This window comes from Pelodiscus sinensis, chromosome 28, assembly GCF_052426305.1.
Source record: "Pelodiscus sinensis isolate ZL-2025 chromosome 28, ASM5242630v1, whole genome shotgun sequence".
NCBI lineage: Eukaryota > Metazoa > Chordata > Testudines > Trionychidae > Pelodiscus > Pelodiscus sinensis.
Window position 1 is genome coordinate 14,728,011 of NC_143079.1, and position 15,858 is coordinate 14,743,868.

The 15,858-nt window shown below is 45.9% G+C and overlaps 1 protein-coding gene across 3 annotated transcripts in view; it reads right to left on the reverse strand.

Moving 5' to 3' along the window:
- LOC102447849 (tetraspanin-15-like) overlaps window positions 1-15,858 on the reverse strand; it is a 282,367-nt gene that overhangs the window by 234,044 nt on the left and 32,465 nt on the right. The window contains exon 2 of one of the 3 annotated variants that reach the window (XM_089773762.1): window positions 8,214-8,393. The gene's annotated coding sequence lies outside the window, so the exon portion shown is untranslated. Of the gene's footprint in view, window positions 1-8,202; window positions 8,394-15,858 lie in introns of all 3 variants that reach the window. The other 2 variants (XM_089773761.1, XM_089773763.1) reach the window with 2 other exon arrangements.

Consider the following 15,858-nt stretch of genomic DNA (forward strand, 5'->3'; position numbering starts at 1 on the left):
TGGCAGCAATTTCATTTGCAAAGATTGGCTCATTTTTAGGGTCGCCAGGTGTCCGGTATTGGTCCGGACAGTCTGATATTTGCGGCTTCTGTCTGGTGAAAAACCCAGAAAATATCGGACATGTAAAATCTCCAGTATTTTCTGTTTTTCTCAGACAGAAGGCCGCTTGGAGCATTTTTTCCCTGCCGCCTCTGGTGGAGGTGGGGAGCGTGGGATTTAAAGGTGCCATGACTTTTTTTTGTGTGGTTCTCCCCCCCCCCCCCCGGTCCCCCCTTTCCTCCCCCCCCCGGTCTCCCCCTTTCCCCCCTTTTCTACAGTACAGAGTTTTGTCAGGAAAATGGTCGTTTCTCCAACAGAACCTGAGTAACGTCCACACTGCAATCGCGTTCTTCCAAAAGTAAATCGAAAGAATAGAGGGGTTTTACCGGTGTTGGTAATCCTCTTTCTACGAGGAAGAAGCCTTTTTGCGAAAGAGCTCTTTTGGAACAAGGCGTACGTGGACAGGGAAGAGGGAGTACTTTCGAAAGAAGAGGAACGAGGAAGAAGCACAGGTGCCCAGGTGGCCACTCTGCCCATAGTAATCACAACTTGCATGTGAGAGTGTCCATTCAGCGTGGACACTATCTGTCGAAAAAGGAGATCACTTTTTTGATGCACTTTCGCAGTATGGACGCTCTCTTTCGGAAGACTTTTTTGGATGATCACTTCCAGAAAAGCTTCTTCTAAATGAAGCCTGAATTCTAGATGTAGCCTCAGGGGATTTCTTGCCCCTAGCTCAGGGCTTTATCTCAGCTCATCGTTCTCAACAGCATTCCACTGGGAGATTTTTTAGAAGATCTCTTCCGGAAAAGCTTCTTCTGAAAGAAGCCTGCAGTCTAGATGTAGCCTTAGTCTACAGAAGAGAAGAGTGTGTGTGAGGGGGAGGGTTTGAGAGCAGCCTTTAACTCTCTGCAGGGGGGTTCCAAAGAGGATCACTTTTTCGATGCGCTTGTCTGTGTGGATGCTCTCTTTCGGAAGAAGAGCTCTTCCGAAAAAAGGTTCTTCCGAAAGAAGCCTGCTGTGTAGACGTAGCCCCACTGGTGGCCTGTCAGTAGCAGCCACTCTAGGGAGCAAAGGCCTCTAGCTTCTGTTCCACTGATCATAATGCTCTGAGGAAACATGGCTGGTGCTGTGACCAGGGGTCTACCGCTGGCATGAATCACGGCGAAGGAAGTGGCCTGTCACATGAAAGGGAGCCCGGGGGGAGACAGAGGGCAGAGGTACAGCCAAATCTGTAACCGTAGGAACGACTAAACTATAGACATTCTATTCTGAGCGTCTCTCAGGGAGACAGATGAAACGTTGCAACCATGTTTCCATTTATCACCTTAATTTTTCCTTCCTTTCTCCAATGCTCTGGGGAGCGGGAGGGGGACATGGCTGCCATGCTCTAGCAAAAGTGGGATTTGCAATATCACATTTCTCCATCCGTCGTAAGAGGCATTTGACAAATGCAATATGCAACTGAAAGGGTGGCTTCTTTAAATGCCAATACAGCCACATGAACACACGCACGGAAAAGAATCTGAAAAATCCTGGTTCAGCACTAGGATCAGGCTATGATGCCGAGTCAAGGGAAAAGTGCTCATCTGATAGCTCCGCACATGGGGAGAGATCCCCCCTCCCACTCCCTGGCCCCTCTGCGCCCCTTTCAGCTGTAAAGGCACAAGAGACTAGCAGAGAATTCTCCCCAGCGCAGGAGCAAGGCTGGGCTCTCATAACTGGCTGTGCTGCTCCTTTGCAACCCTTAGGGGTACATAAGAACAGCCAGACTGGGTCAGACCAAAGGTCCATCTACCCCAGGATACTGTCTACTGATAGTGGCCAATGCCAGATGCTCTACAGGGAGTAAACACAACAGGTAATCCTCACAATTCCTCTCCTGTCATCCATTTCCAGACAAACAGTGGCTAGGGACACCATTCCTACCCATCTGGGCTAATGGCCATTGATGGGCCTAACCTCCATGAATCTATCTAGCTCTTTTTTGAACCCTGTTAAAGTCCTAGTTTTCACAACATCCTCTGGCAAGGAGTTCCACAGGTTGATTGTGTGCCAAGTGAAGAAAAACTTCCTTTTGTTTGTTTTAAACCTGCTACTTATTATTTTTTTTTGGTGACGCCTAGTTCTCATGTTATGGGAACAAGTAAATATGTTTTCCCTATTCACTTTCTGCATACCTGTCATGATTTATAGACCTCTATCATATCCACCCTTAGTTTCCTCTTTTCTAAGATGAAAAATCCAGCTTTTTTTAATCTCCCTTCACATGGGACCAGTTCCAAACCCCTAATCATTTTTGTAGACATTTTATGAACCTTTTCCATTGCCAATTTATCTTTTTTGAAATGAGGAAAACACATCTGTATGCAGTATTCAAGATATGGATGCACCATAGTTTTATACAGAGGCAACAAGGTATTCTTGGTCTTATTCTCGATCCCAAAATTCTGTTCACTTTTTTGACTGCCGCTGCACACTGAGTGGATGTTTTCAGAGAACTAATCACCATGACTCCAAGATCTCTCTCGAGTAGTTGTAGCTAACTTAGTCCCCATCATTATGTATGTGTAGGTGGGATTATTTCTCCAATGTGCATTACTTTGCATTTATCAACATTAAAGTTCATTGGCCATTTTGCTGTCCCATTACCTAGTTTCGCGAGATCCTTTCGAAGCTCTTCACAGTCTGCTTTGGTCTTAACTGTCTTGAGCAGTTTAGGATTTTTAAGTTACAGCAAACCCCAGAGCTGCTATGACTTACAGCAGGAAGGCTACACTAGCTCCTTGCTAGTCTGAAACCCAGATGGCAATGAAGGTGGGTGGGTTCTATTGCTGAACCCCCTCTCTCTGGGCTGACCCTTTTGTGACAGACCTTGAAGAACTACAGAACAGACTCATACAGTCACGGTTACAGAGCCGGCTTTGTCCCCTTCCAGGCCTCTCTCTAAGTACACCCCTTCAGATTTCAGGCCTCACGCCTTTACATCTTCTGAATGATCCTCCCATGCTTACGACTTAGTACACAAACTACTATAGGCCAGATCTGGAGGCCCTATCTAGAAGGGACTGAATTCAGACCTCTGGGGTTCTTCCCTTTGGGAGTCTGCTCCCTATAAGTACCACCGAGCACAAACAACCCTCATCAATTAAAATACTGTTTTATTTTAAACAAGAACACCACATTTGGAAAAAGGAATGTTACCTAAAGCTTTGATGGTAGCTAGCCAGGCCTAACTTCTTTAAGCAACTCTAGCAGCTGCCTGTGCATCACTTTTATCACCCTAAACAACTATATGAGACAGGCAGACACCCTGTCCCCTTTTAATTCAGCCAGAGTTCCTTTTGTTCTTCTCATTTCTCCCTCATTTCTCAGAAATCTAAGACCAATGGTTAAAAAAATGAACACACAAGAAAAGGACAAATCACATTTCAGAACAGAAGGGGGATGCGGGGGGAGGGGGGGGGAGGAGAGAAGGTCTGTGAGCTAATGGTATTACAGGTGATAATTGGGGAAGCTATCTTTGTAATAGATAAGATAGTTAGCGTCTTTTCACGTTACAGAGCTGTGTTGTATCATTTAGTCAAAATGCTTCATCTCAGCATGGCTAATTGTGGTTTCCAAAACAACCAGACACACAAAGGCTCTAGGATTGCCAGGTGCCTGGACAGTCCAGTATTTTCACCTCCTGTCCAGTAAAAAAAAAAAAAAATCAGAAAATACTGGACACCTAAAATGTCGGGTATTTTCTGTGTTTTTTTCCCTGCCAGGAGGCGAAAATACACCTGGCAACCCTACGACACACTTGGCAACTGGGCCTAGCACCCAGCCTCCCCCCACCCCCCAGACCCCCGACAGCCCCAACACCCTGCCCCCGGACCCCTGCTTACCTAGTTCCGCAGAGAAGCTGCGTTCTGTTTGATCAAGAAACAAAACAGCTGCCAACAAAAAGCCTAAAACCAAGGGGAAGCAATGCCTTCCCTGGGTCTTAGTGCTCAACCACTCCCCTGTTTTTATCCCCATTCTGACTCTGCACGCACTGAAAGGAGCCATTCTGTTTTAATGCGGTTTTATTTTTTTAGCTTAACTCTGAGTCCTTTTTTTTTGCTCAACAACTTTGATCTCTCCCCCGCCCCACAGAATTTTTTCCCTGGTGGGTTTTTTTGGGGAGCAGGGGGAAGTGTTCAGTATTTTTGGTTAAACCATCTGACAACCCTATAGGGCTCTGACTGATTATTATTTGTAGTGCAAGTAGCAACTAGAAGTCCCAACCAGGAGTGGTACACAACTGTGCTGGTGCTGAGTAATATAAGCTCGATAGCTTTCATCACCATGCAATTTTGACAGATGCCCCGCCCCTTGCCCCACCCCCAGCTGTGCTGTAGGTACAAATGTGAAAGATTCTGTCTCAAAAAATTTGCAATGTCATTGAGAAAAACAAATAGGATTATAATCCTTTTGCCTCATCTAGGGAACTGAGGTTCAGAGAAGGTAAATAACTTGACCAATATCCCACATGAAGCCTGCAGGAGAACCAGGAATTCAGTTTAGGTGTGGTTCCCAGACCAATGCCTTAACTACAGTAGCAATGTTTCACTCTATTACACTCATAGAATCATAGGGTTGAAGGAGACCTCAGGAGTCATCGAGTCCAGCCCCCTGCCCAAAGCAGGACCAACCCCAAATCAATCATTCCAGCCAGGGCTTTGTCAAGCTGGGACTTAAAAATCTTTAGGGATGGCGATTCCATCCCCTCCCTATGGAACCCATCCCAGTTCTTCACCACTTTCCTAGGGAAACAGTTTTTCCTAATATCCAACATAGACCTCTCCCACTGCAACTTGAGACCATTGCTCCTCGTTCTGTCATCTGCCACCACTGAGAACAGCCTCTTGCAAGCCTCTTTGGAACCCCGCTTGAGGAAGTTAAAGGCTGCTCTCAAATCCTCCCTCACTCTTCTCTTCTGTAGACTAAGGCTACATCTAGACTGCAGGCTTCTTTTGGAAGAAGCTTTTCCGGAAGAGATCTTCTAAAAAAACTTTTTCCAAAAGAGTGTCCGCACTGCCAAATCTCATCAAAAAAGCGATCTGCTTTTTTGAAAGATAGGATCCACACTGAATGGACACTTTCTCAAATGTAAGCTGTGATTATATGGAAAGAACTCCCTCTTCCCCGTCCACACTCGCCTTTTTCCAAAAGGGCTCTTTCAGAAAAAGGCTTCTTTCCAATGTCAGAAAAAAAAACCTTTGTTCTTTCGATTTTTTTTTTGAAAGAACGTGATTGCAGTGTGGATGTAAATGAAGTTTTTGGAAAAATGGCTGTTTTTCCAAAACAAAGTGTAGTGTGGACATACCCTCCATAAGCCCAATTCCCTCAGCCTCTCCTTGGAGGTCATGTGCTCCAGCTCCCTAATCATGTGTTGCCCTCCGCTGGGTTCTCCCCAATGCATCTTGTCTCTTGTGGTAAAAAATAATTCTGAACGATACTACAGAGGGAAGGGGAAAGACACTGTCCTGAGGGCGGGAGACAAGTGTCAAGAAGATGCAGCCAGCATGCCTACCTAAGAGCCAAAGCCGAATGTATTGCAAGAATTATTTCAGCTTCATTGATCTGTATTCAGCTTTGCTATGTGGACAACATGAGCTAGATGCTCATTACTCAGCATTTCATCTGCAAGCAGGTGAAGGAAATATCTGAATATTAACGCTTCCTGAGGGATGGGACTAATTTTTAATTCTGTCCGGGAAGCTGTTGCCTGTTAGCCCCCTTCTAGCGGATTTCATTTTCTTTCCCTATTCTCTGCCCTTCTCTAGGTGTTTATGGTGTATTTTATACAAATCAAGCATATTTAGCATAATGACAGATATTAATATGGTTACCAATAAGATGCCCCATAGCAACCCCTCTCACTGAGCCTTTTTCAGTGAGCTAGCAATAGCCAGCTTTGCAATGTTCTGTATATTGTGTTTTAAATGAAATGCTCCGCATGCTTTCCTTGTTCTGCATTCATGATTTTGTCTGCCACTAAATAGGAGAAGCAGACGCTCCAGCTAGCGGAGTCAGAAGTAGTTCCAGACTTAGCTGAGTACAGGATGATCATCAGTATGAAATCAGTAGGTAGCAAGTTTAACGCAAACCAAAGGAAGTATTTCTTCAGACAATACACAGTCAACCTGTGGAACTCCTTGCCAGAGGATGTTGTGAGGGCCACGCCTATAACTGGGTTCAACAAAAAGCTAGATAAATCCATGGAGGTTAGGTCCATCAGTGGCTATTAGCCAGGATGGGTAGAAATGGTGTCCCTGGCCTCTGTTTGTCAGGGCTGGGAATGGATCACTTGATTCCATGTTCTGTTCATTCCCTGTAGGGCACCTGGCATTGGCCACTGTTGGTAGACAGGATTCTGGGTTAGATGGAACTTTGGTCTGACCCAGTCTGGATGTTCTTATAGGTTGTAATTGGACTCGCCATGTCCCAAGCCAGCTGGATCTGGGCACCGCATCGATTTTCTAAATGTGGAGCATCTAGGGTTCACTCCTGCATGTAAACCCTCTGCCCGGCCCCCTGCCTTGAACTGTGGAGTCTCACATCCCAGCTGCCCTAGGGCCTGGTCTCCTGAGCCTCCCAGTCATTATCCATGCTCTGCTAGAGTCCTCCTCCACGGGCACACCGGAGTGCAGTCTGGCTCTTGAGGGACACATGGAATGCTAAGTAAGGCTTTGCAGGCAGTTTCCTAAACCCACAGGGACGCCGGTTTGTTCTCACCCACCCCTCAGGCCAGCCCATGCGTCAGGCAGAGAGCTTGCCACCCCATGAGAGATCCCCTGCCACCAGCCCCCAAGCCTGCACCTGCTGCTGGCAGACTATCAGCCCAAATAGTGATAGAAATGTAGCCGTGTTAGTCTGGGGTAGCTGAAGCAAAATGCAGGACAATGTAGCACTTTAAAGACTATAGGAGACTATAGACAACCACCTAACCTCAAGATGATTCTTACCAACCACCACAGGACATACCACACTAATACCAACCCTGGTACCTTCCCTTGCAACAAACCCCGTTGCCAGCTTTGTCCACATATTCATTCTGCTGATACCATTATTGGACCTAACCAAGTGAGTTATAAGATCAAGAACACATATTCCTGTGCATCCAGAAATATAATCTATGCTATCATGTGCCGAAAGTGTCCGTCTGCTATGTACATTGGACAAACATCTCAGACACTTCGCCAAAGGATTAATGCCCACAAAACAGATATCAGACAAGATCACAAAGAAAAAACAGTTTCTTGCCATTTTAACCAGAAAGGACACTCTCTCAATGACTTAAATACCTGCATTCTGCTTCAAAGACCTTTTACATCTGCACTTGAAAGGGAATCCTCTGAACTGTCATTCATGTTAAAATTCGACACTTTCCAAAAAGGACTCAACAAACACTTGAACTATCTCACCCATTACCAAGATAGTTTCCCCAATTATCACCTCTAATACCATTAATTCACAAACATCCCACTCTCCCTACCTCTAATATCATCAATTCACAGACACTTACCTTCCTTCCTCCCCCCCCCCCCCGCATCCCCCTCCTGTTCTGCAATGTGATTTGTCCTTTTCATATTTGTTCATTTTTTTAATTGTATCCTTTGGTATATATGGTTGTGACTACTTTCTTCCACTATTTTATCTGAGGAAGTGGGTCTGGCCCACGAAAGCTCATCATCTAGTAAACCATCTTGTTAGTCTTTAAAGTGCTACATTGTCCTGCATTTTGTATCAGCCCAAAGGCACCCTGCCCCCTTCCTTCCTCCTCCGCCCTGCTAGCCTAGCTGGGCTGCTCACCCAGTTGCTGCCAGCTCCTTGGCCAGCCCAGGCTGCTGCCACAGTCTCCAACTCCTGCTGTGGGGTTCCAGCGCTGGCCCCACTTGCCGACAGTGCTGCTGGGGACTGCCGCAGGGCTCCGGCCCCAGCACCCTGCTTCCCGACCCTGTTGCCCCCAGCCTTGGCCGACTCTCCAGTCACTAGGCTCCTGGGCTCTCTGGTCCAGGAGCATCAGCATGCGCTGGTTTTCAGAGGTGCGATCTGTAGTGGGGAATCTCTCCCCCCTACACTCCCAGAGGTGCAGCTCCACCCACATTCGTGTCAACGCACGGGGGTTCTTACCCTTGTCTCACCTAACTCTGCTTAGAGGAAGTCCAGACAAGGCTGTGGTCATGCTGATGGCTGATGTTGCGACCTGCAATGGGAGACTCTTCAGAAATGCCAGTGTGCAGACACAGCTCCAACATCCAGAACAGGACCTATTGGTGAGGCATCACAACGAAATCAACTCCAGGGAACTGACAGCTGTCAGCCTTTAACAAAACAAAAAAAAATAGGGACAGTCACTGACCCCGCTGCTCCCTTAGCTTTATTTCAGTTATTCCAGACTTACAAAACGCCAGCGTCCCTCTGAGATTTGACAGGCCAGAAGAAAGAGACACTGGGGTTAATAGGAATAGTCACTGTATTTTAAATTCCACACCTTAGTGCATTAAACAGTTTTCAGAAGCCCTCCCTTTCAGGCACAGAAATTCAAACCTCAGGCACTTAGAGCTTAGAAGTTTCTGGAGAGCTATGTTTTCATTTTGTAACCAATTTTTTGTAATTGGTTTGAGGTAAGAGGGCAGGAGGGGGAGACCTATGATGGGAACACACAGATGGCAGCACATTTTATGACAGCTTAAAACATGTTACATTGCATTCTGCTGGGTCTCACAAAGGAAGCGGTTGGAGTCTTATCACGTGGTACATGCAAAACTAGAATGGCTGAAAAGTCATGTGATGAACTCTAGACGATAAAAGTCTTACTACTACTAGGACAAGAAGCAATGGGCTTAAACTGCAGTTTAGGTGGGACATTAGGAAAAACTGTCAGGGTGTGTCTAGACTACTTCCCCTGTGTCTAGACTGCAGCCGCGTTCCAAAAAAAAAAAAAAACTTCCTCTGTGTCTAGACTCCTGCCCTGTCCTTTCGAAAGTAAATCGAAAGAATGCGGCAGGTTTTTTGACCGCAGAAAACTTCATTTTATGAGGAACAATGCCTTTTTTCGAAAGCGCTCTTTTGAAAAAAGGTGCTATGTAATGCAAACTGTGCTTTTTTGAAAGAGAGCACCCAGACTGCCTGGGGCCAATACAATTCTATTGGGATGGATATTGGAGGGAAGATATGGACTAAATTTCTCTAGTTTATATCTTATATGAAACCCAGCCACTTCAGAGGGATTGTAAAGCATAGGGCAGTTTTGGATTGGACTCTGTTTTAAACACACTTGCTGAAGTTTGGATAAGCCAGCCTGCCAGTGTCAGGAACAGCTGTCAATGTCCTGATGGGTTGAATCACAGAAATCCCCTTGGAGTTGTGCCCCAGTGCGCTGATCATGCCACCGAAGCCCACTTTCCTGCTCCCTGAGGCTCCCCAGCACCCTGTCCTGCTGGGCCAGATTCTCTGCTGGGCGCAGAGTTGGGGTGACCAGCTGCTGTGGAGCAACACGGACACTGAACCAGCTCAGTTCCGGAAGGGCTCCACACCCAGCAAATCAACCCCTCACAGGGACCAAAACCCCAAACAAATCCATCTTACCTGGCGTAAAAGTTTTACACTGTGAAAGCCCATAAGGACAGCCTATACCAATGAGAGAGAGATGCACAGTGGTTGCTCCCCCCCGGTAACAATTATTTACACTGGGCCTGATAATAAACAAAAGTGTTTTTATTAAGTACAAAAAAGTAGGATTGATGTGGTTACAAGTGAAAACAGTCGGATCAAAGTACATTACTAAATTAAAATGAACAAAAAAGCTGAGATTTCTAATTCACTAAGAAACTTGTTACATGCATATTCTGACCCTAAACAGCTGTTCTTATCTCAGGTCAAAGCTTAAAGTCAGTGCTGATGCTTATTCTGACCTGGGACTAACACTTTTCAGAGTTCTTCAAATAACCTTTTAGGGTGGGCCAGGCAGTTTCAAAGGCCAGCTGAAGACAAAGGACTGACGGCTTCCCATTGCTTAACAAGCCTTTGCAGAAGCCCTTTGTTTGGCACCCCAACCCCATGGAAAAATACCAGGTTCAAGATGGATTCCAGTACCAGGTGGCATGGCCACGTCTTTCTAGAATCAACCGCAGTCTGGGCTTACAGGACAGACATGGCCATCCACAAGTCGTTGGTTTGAATACTGAGTCATTAAGTACCTGAAGTATCACTAATGGCCCTCGTTAGCACATTTAGAGCTATCAATAGATCGACACTTTGTATTTCTAATGTCACATACAAGAATGATACATACACAAACAGGATGTACGCAGTCAGTGGACTGTAACTGTAAAATTGATATGCTCCATGACCTGTTCTGCATAAAGCATCTTTGAGTTATGCATCAGCCAATTTTCATAGAGCATGGGGCGGCGGCTGTGCCAGTCACTTCAAAGATGAGAGGCAGAACCACGCATCAGCAACAAGTGACACATGCCACCCTCCACGAACTGAACAGTTGTCTATCGGAAAGTGGGTCCCACAAGTCAACACAGCCTGCTGCTTCCTGTGCGTCTTTACAACACCGCACCACACTCCTTTCTGCTTCATTTGATTTCCATCCTTTCAAGTAAATAATGTCAAAAAGATTTGCAGCTGTAGGATCTGATTGAGTACCTTTGCGATCCTGCTGCTGACGCCTCCTGGGGTGTTCAGACAAAGCAGAGCAGCATGCTGAGGGTTGCCTACTGGGAGCCATTAATAAGGTACCTCTGAGATGCTTTTGAAGGCTTGTGGCCACAGCTGTTCTGTTTATGCAGCTGGGATCCTAACCCATATCCCTGACTTTTTAAAAAAGATCAGTGAGAACACAAGTGGAAACACAGGCAATAGGGACAGATCTCTACCGGGGAACTAAGAGTCATGCCACACATGTCTGCTTGGTGGACCGATATTCCATCGAAGCTAATGCCATTTCACAGTTGCTGTGAAATGGCTTTAGCTTCAGTGGAATATCTGTCCCCCAAGCAGAAGACAGCCAAAACACCCAGCTGGAATCAAGAGGAGGAAGGAAAGGGTAGCACCAGGCCCCAGATCCTCAGAGGGCATCCGTGGAACGTAGACGCTAACCCTGTCTGTCGCTCTGGGCCTAGTTGCCTCTGAGTGATACCTCCATTTGGCATACTGCAAAGACCCCTTCACCGGGGTGCTGTTGTCCAAGGTGGACCCAAGGAGCCGTTACTCTTTGAAACATGATCCCCTCTGACCACATGCCTCTCTAATCAAGAATCAAAACTGCCTCATACAAGGGTCCCCTCCACCGCTGCTCCTAGGAAGCAGAGAGGCAAAGCTGTGAGGGGGAAGCGCAATAGGGCCAGCAGTGTGAAAAGACAAGGTCCTTGCAGGTCTGAGATTCTCCATGTAGCTTGGCAGATCTGCTGGTTCTGGGAACACTAAAGTGATGGAGTCACCCAAACAGTGCACATGAAAAGCTATTTGGGGAAGAAAGGGTCCTTAAGAGACAGTAAATAGTAAATGAGCACTTACATCAGCCAAACGTGTCACTTGGGAATGTGAAAAAACACACCCTTGAGGGACATAAGTTGTGTCAGGATAAGTGGAAGTGGCCTTAGTGAACACTGGCTAATTTAGCATGGGTTAAAAGTACATCTTTTCCTAGTCATAACAAGGCCACAGTGGATACCTGATTCACACATAGGCCTGGCCAACCTATACTTTTTGTATTGGCTGCAACGTTTTGATTGGGATGAAATTTCCTTCTGAAATGGTTCTACCAGCTAAGTCTCGGCTTGACAGGGCCCTGGCTGGGTTGATTTAGTTAGAATTGGTCCTGCCTTGGGCAGAGGGCTGGACTTGATGACCACCTGATGTCTCTTCCAGCTCTATGATTCTAGTACAACCCATTGAGTTGTAATCGATATAAAGTGCCTGACCTCAGTGTAACTTACGCTCCTTCTTGAATGGCACTAAAATGCTTGAATGGCACTAAATTATATAAAATGCTGCAGGTAGTAGCTGTCCTGATATAGCTCTTCAGCAAAGATGCTATCAAAACTGCAGGGAGAGCTTGTCCTGTCAGTGTAGATTCTCCATCCCCTGATGGAAGCAGCTAGGTTGATGGGAGAATTCTCCTGATGACTTATTGTGGTCTACACCACAGGGTAGGGTTGGTCTGATTGTGCTGAATTGTTCACATCCTTGAGTGATGGTCTTCTAAAGACCTAATTTTCTAGTGTAGATCAGGTTTAAGTTATAACACCATAAAAAGCTTTATTCCAGTATAACGGCATCTACAGGATGTTTGGCCTGGTCTATACTAGACCAGGCAGGTCAGCTTATGGTACGGTAGAGCTACATTCGGCTTAAGCCGAGCTGCTGCAAGAAGCCAATGGGACCACATGCTCCCGCCGGCTTCACTTACTCCTCTGAAAAGGAGGAGCACAGGATACTGGCGAGGGCTGCCCTCAGCTTTTCATTTGGGGGTCTACACTAGACCTTCCAGCACAGAATTTAGCGGATTGACCTCCAGAGAGTCAGTCTTCTCCGTAGTGTAGACATGTCCTTTGGGCTGAATTATACTGGTCTAGTTAAAGCCGTACAACTTTTGTATTAAGATAAGGTTGGACATTAGGAAAAAGTTCCTGTCAGGGTGGTTAAACACTGGAATAAATTGACTAGGGTGGTTGTGGAATCTCCATCTCTGGAGATATTTACGAGTAGGTTAGATAAATGTCTATCAGGGATGGTCTAGACAGTACTGGGTCCTGCCATGAGGGCAGCGGACGGGACTCGATGACCTCTCGAGGTCCCTTCCAGTCCTAGTATTCTATGATAACCCCACTGATTTTTGCTGAAATAATTAAAGGTGTGAATTAATACTGGTTTAGTTATTTTAGTTCCAGCTTGTGTAGATAAGACCTTAGAAATGATCCCTGTCCCACAGTTTAAACAAACCAGACAGACAAGGAGTGAGGGGAAAGTAATATGAACTGTTTCCATTGTATTAGTTGAGGTAGAATTTTTTTAGCCAGTGTAATCAATACTCAGTTAACCTCAGAGGATCAACCTGAGGAAGCATAAGCGTGAGATAAAATGCATGGCCTTAACAACATTTCTTTTGTGCAAGGAATAGACTGATGAATAAAACAACCTGGATGTGAGAGATCTGGGAAGAGGAAGTGATTAGAAAAATTACTTATTTTAAACTTTGATCTTTTAAGAGGGAATATAATTTGATTGTCTAATAGTGTTAGTTTTACTTTGGAAAGCATAAGAAGTAGTTTTCAGATGCAAATATATGGTGCATTTTTCATGTTATTTCCTCCTTCTTTCTAGGTATGTGACTATTTTACAAAATCTAGAACAGCTTTAATTTCATGAAATTGCTAACAAGAGTTCCTTACTTGACCTTGCATAGTTGTAAAATAAAAAACACAAACAAGCAACCCACCTAGAGAGAAAGTGGATTCACACACAATTCATCTGACATCAGATAAGCCCATTAAGGAAATAGTCTTTGGCAGAAAACATTCATTAAAAAGAATGAGTTCTCTGATCTTTTACCCTTTGCAATCTGTAACAATTGAATCCCACAGCAGTAACCTGATGAACGTGTGGGTGGTACTGGAGTAACGTCTGATCAAAATGGGGCTCAGACAGTCTCTCTCGTCTCATTTCCATTAAGCCAACCTCAGTTCCAGTTTTAAATGTTGATGCAGGATTGGCACAAAGCCAACACTTCTCTTCACAGGCGAATTGCAGACATGAAGAGGAGACAGACATTTTGACCATGCTATGGAAAGGTGAAGGAAAGAGGGATGTTCAGAAACTCAGACTGGATAACCTTTACTTGTCCTGCAAGGGAGACTTACCAACTCATCCTTAGACTTTCCTGACTTGTGTTACTAATGTTTAGACTAGGAAAATGGGAATTCTAGAGGGTTGATTTAATTTTAAGAACGTAAGAGCAGCCAGTCTGGGTGAGATATCTGGTCCATGTAACCCTGTGTCCTCTCTTGACATTGGCCAATGCCAGGTGCCCCACAGGGAATGAAGGCAAATTATCCAGTGTCCCATCCTCTGCTGTCCAATTCCAGCTTCTGGCTCTCAGAGGTTTAGGGACAGCCAGAGCATAGAAGTGTGGCCCTCAAGCACCTTGGCTCATGGCCACTGGTCCTATTTTCCAAGAGCGTACCCAATTACTCCTGCCCTTTGCAACATCCCCTGGCAACCAGCACTGCAAGGTCACCATGTGGGAAGAAACGCCTCCCTATGGCACACTACAGATTACTGGCTGCATTTCCACTTAGCTTGGTTAGTGAAACTGGAATGATCAGTTTCAATTTAGAGACTCATCTTTCTCCTGCTGAAATAGTGACAAATGCCCCATCGACTTTAGAGGAAGTCGGAGCCGGGTACGTCTGCTAGGACCGTTCACTGATTAAATGATAGCGACCTAGGTCTGACACCTAGCCCACTGCCCAGCCATGCTGCAGCCATAGATGTGGGGCCCTGCCACGGGTGCCACCACAGCCGTGGGGTCCTGTCACCAGTCCTGCTGGCCCCTCTGCCGCCAGGGCTGTTCTGGACTGGTGTGGCTAGCTGCCGCCGGAGATAATAGGCAAGATTAATGAGTAAGCATATGAGTAAGCCTCCATTATGGGTAAGCACTTTTCCCTCATTTTTTCCAACCATGTGTGGAATAAATTTTGTTATGTGCACTTAGATATATGCAGATATGTACCACACGTGCTGCCAGATGTGGGCACTCAGCTGGACAGCATTTGAGTCTCTGCTGGGTGGCAACCCAAGTGCCCAGTTTACAGGCACCATTGCAATATGCTTACCAGTTAACTGTTTAATATCCCTAACATCTGCACAGCCAAAAAAAAAAAAAAAAAAAGACCTGCGATGCCAGGTTTCAGAAGCCAGGTCATGGAGCTCAGGCTGCAGGGCTTAAAACAGCCATGTGGCTGGCCAGGCTCAGGCTAGCCGGGGTCTGGAATCTGGCAAGGGGTCTGGAATCTCAGAGCCCAGCCTCCAGCCTGGATGCTGTTTCCTGCTCTGCCACTCAAGCCCACGGCAGCTCTCCCAGACTGAGACTTCCTGCAGGGTTGGGTTGGGGGGTGGATGTACACATGCCCTTTAGGGCTCCATTGAGCTCAATGGGCGTTTGTACGAGAGCAAGGCTGAGGTGCATGAGTCAGTGTTCCCAGGAATGGAGTGTTAAAGCTTAATCCAAACATCATGAAACATTCCTACTGATTTCAATGGCTTCTGGATTAGGCTCTCGATCCTCAGTCTGTACCTGATCCAGAAAAAGATTTAAACACGTAAGTGGTCCCAATGACTTGACCTGGCGTTAGTGGCTGAAAAGCCACAGCTCCCGTTCTTGAACATGAGACCCAAAGTCCTAAAGATCTGTAAACCAAGCCACTTAGCTCATGTCTGCACTAGCAATCGTGCCCATGCAGCTGGGTGTTTATAAGAAAAACCTAACTGTCGTGCGTCATATGAGTACTGTAACCTTGCTAAAAAAAACCTTTTTGTGAAAGCACAGATTCACTGGCCCATTTAGGGGTCTGAGTTAGGTATGGCATCACACTAGAGCTATGGCCAACATTCCCTCTGATCTTTTCTGTCTGTGTGTAGATTTTTCCATCCATGTGTGGAATAATTTTATGCACATCAAGGCATGTGAGGATGTGCACCACCAGCAAAAAACAAAACCTAGCTGTGGGCACTCTGCTAATCTGCTGGGTAGCCTTTGAATCTCTCCAGAACAGC